The sequence below is a fragment of the Elaeis guineensis genome, chromosome 16 (genome assembly GCF_000442705.2).
Source record: "Elaeis guineensis isolate ETL-2024a chromosome 16, EG11, whole genome shotgun sequence".
Classification (NCBI taxonomy): Eukaryota; Viridiplantae; Streptophyta; class Magnoliopsida; order Arecales; family Arecaceae; genus Elaeis; species Elaeis guineensis.
Genome location: NC_026008.2, coordinates 29141496 through 29145387, shown reverse-complemented (window position 1 = coordinate 29145387; position 3892 = coordinate 29141496).

The window sequence follows — 3892 nt, the reverse complement described above, 5'->3', positions numbered from 1 at the left end:
TGTAGAACGACTCTCCCTTGAAAACCCGCAGGTGTCACAAAATACTTTATCCCAATTTTATTAAATCTGCCTTTAACCAGAAAAAGCAATCCCCGTTCATCGCTGAATGATGCTGGCTGGAAGGGTTCGCCCTGTTTTGCAATCCTTGGGGGTCATAAAATCCAACTAATTCCTCTGTCAAGCTTGCGAGGTATTTTAACAACAGACAACCACGCATGGTTGCGCACCTGCACGTGGCATGCGCCGACACACGCCTGCTCATACGCGCACGTGCACATAAATGCACACACGGAGAGAGAATCATGTTACGGAAGCATTTCAAAGTTCAGACATTGGTCGACCGAATTCAAAAATGAAAACAAGCAGTCATCGGTCCAAATTATCTAACGGTTCATATGTGGTGGAAGTTTATCGGATTAATCATTATTTCCCTTGGAATATGTTTGTCAATATGGCACCCTTTCCTCAATAAGTACAATTAATTTACTTTCTATACGGTTCATGTTACATTAGGAATACAGATGGCTCAGCAATAACCATTGCACGGCAAAGTTATGTAGCGTGGTAGGCTATACACATCAATGGAATTTAACAAGAAAGGGAAAAAAACAACATGATTGGGATTTTGACCATTGAGAAAATGAAGATATGCTTTTATTAAACCGCAGTTAGTCGAGAGGGAATTCATTGGACAGGTCCTATCCGGCATACCGATTAATAACTTCTTACAGAAATCTGGAAACAGTTCATAGTTGGGACTTTAAATATTTCAAACAGAACACCACGACGAAAAAAAAAAAATCCCATCGTTTTACTGCTTGGAGGAGGAGCAGAGCAGGGCACGAGCATGGGCGATCTGCTGCTGGTAGTAGGCATGGTAGGGATGAGAGGGGACAAGAAACTTGTGCGTGGGGCGGTCGCCAAACACCTCGGCTATCCACTTCTCGTGGCGAAGTCCATACTTGACCGTGGAAGTCGCTGTGATTTCGATGACCTTTCGCACGTACCGGGGAGGCTGATCGATTCCATTAGCCACCCTCGCATCCATCGCGGGGCCCGCCGGTTTGGACCGGAGCTGGGAAAGACAGTGCTGGTAGTAGGCATGGTAGGGATGCGAGGGGTCGAAAAAGTCGCACCTGGCGATGCTGGGGTTGTAGGGGAACATCCGCTTCTCGAACTCGGGGCCATGCCGGGCGACGAAAGAAGCCGTCAGTTCGATGAGCCGTCGGTGATGCCAGGGTGGCCGGACCATGCCGCCAACGACCGGAGCCGGTGTCATGGGGCTTGTTTGACGAGTGGACGGGAGGTAGGAGACGCGCTCGGAGAGGCGATGGTGGTAGTAGGCGTGGTGGGAGTCGGATGGGTGGAGGAAGCTCGGGTGATTGGCTCCAAGGTTGGCGGCGAGGTTGTCATCATCGGAGGGAGAGGGTGGAACTGCGCCTGCCATACTGTCTTCTACCTGTGCTGAGAGACGTTAGGGTCGTGGGTTATTTATAGGCGGCGGTAATGGAGACTCCGATTCCTGGGCGGAGTCGGAAAGCGGAGGCGGGTCTCGATTCATGGGCGGAGTCGGAAAGCACAGGTGGGCTGCATCGCGTCTTGAATCCAGGTAGATGGAGAAATTTTTTGTCCGAGTCTTTGAGAAAAAAAAAAGTACCACCTCATCGGATTGGATCATGCAGCACGATTAATAATAAAATATTTATTTTTTTAATTTTTTAAATATTTTTTTAAAATTTATTTTTTATTTTATTTTATTTATATTTAAATAAAATATTATAAATAATAATAAAATATTATAACAATTGACATGATGTCATTGAAAATAACATGATGCTATAATAATAGTATGATATTTATAATAAATGCATAAAATTTTTACGGTATCTATGATGCACTGTACTATCCATCATATAATAGATGACTGCACGTAATCGTGCATAATGTGTATTGTACAGTTCTACATCTATTCATCGTGCAATGGATGGTGCGCACCGTACGGTACACCGCATCATCGGATCTACACTCAATATGATATTCTTTTACATCTTATGAATAATAATTAAAAAATAATACCAGTGACATAGGATATCATATCGAGTAATAAGATATTATTTAATATTATATAAAATATTATGGGATTCACGGGAAGTCATGAGATATTAAAAAAAAATAATAATTTTTTTTATGCTGAATAATATTTATAAAAAAAATTAAATTATGTTAAAAGCCTGCTCAGTGAAGCGGTGCGCTTTTGCTTTATCGGAAGCAGTGGACGAAGAAATTCTCATCCAGATGGAGCTCGGAATTCGGATAGATAGGAGATGCGAGGCGGTGGCATTACAAGACTCTGAATTATGCGGTTAAAATGTTCCACGATGTCGACCGTGGAATATCGTCTTGCACAGCTCTGAACGCAATTACTGACCTGCCTTCACAGAATCTAAAACGACCATTGCGGGACCCAACAGATTCGTGCAAGGAAGTGAATCCTTCTTTCGCGAAAGACACAAACCCCACCCCTCGACATGAAGTTCAACCCAAGAATACCGCGGAAAGCAGCGCCTTGCTTTGTACCATCATTGCAACAGCAATTAAATGAATTGATACGCAAGCATTCTTTCGATAATGATAAAACAGGACATTGCTTCTCAATGCTGATAAAATAATAAGACGAAAACTGCAAAATAGAAGTTCGACATGCTAAAACTTTGAATCCAAACGTACTAGGAAATTTTAATGAAATCATGGATAGCTTATACAAGTAACTGAAAGCCTCTTGTTATGTAAGTGCGATCTTTCAACCGTCTGGTGCCCAGATGTAGAAGTTCACTAGCTAAGCAAATTGATGATTTCAAATTCAAAATGGTATGCTCTATTAAAGTTGTCTTTATGGCATGCCTCCATAAAGAATAATTATTATCAGTAAGGACATGAGAGACCAAGGCTTTGTCTGAATTATCTGGGTGATGGAGAAAGAATGAAAATGTTACGTCAACATTTGGATCAAAAATAACAGTAAAAGAAGCCATGATTGTTCGATGAAGAATAAAGAACCAAAGAAAATAAATACTAAGAGGAATATAGGGGAATAAGATAGAGGGTTTGATTGATCAAAGAAAAATCTACATTGATACCATAAAAAATTTGAGTTGGAAAACAGATTTGAATTGCTTATCATGCTTATGGCACTAGTATGCTTTATATATAAGTTGAGCCTTTTGATTTTAAGGATCAAGTATGATAGAGTATAATAATACAATCTCATGATTATGAGAAAGATATTAGAAATATAATATAATATAATAAAATAGCAAATCTTAGGATTTGATACATATACTAAATATAAATATAACAACCGGATCCCATGATTGTTGGAGGTTGATATGAGCTGATATGCTAAGATTCTACAAGCAATATGTAGCAGCTGTGATATCCAAGATCATGTAATTTTTTTTTATGTAAATGGAGGATAAGACCACCTGGTTTATTTATTAAAATATAAGTAAAGTGAATAGTAGTAGGTAGGGATGGTAATAGGTAGGGTTTGGGTCGGGTATTGTACTATCTATCCTCAAATTCGAACTTAATACCCTATACCCAAACCCTATTCGATATCCAATTGGATAAAAAAAGAGATACCCATCCCCATACCTAATGGATTCGGGGATGCCCATGGGTAACTCATTTTTCCATACCCAACCCATACCCACCCTATGCCTATCCCATATCTAAAAAAAAATAAACAACTAAAATAATTTTATACATATTATCAATCAAAATAAAATTATTAATTTAACATAGAATATAATTTATAAGTCCAGATTTATAGAAATCAAATATAAAAATAAAATTACAATTCAATATAAAACATATAAATAACTAAAATAAT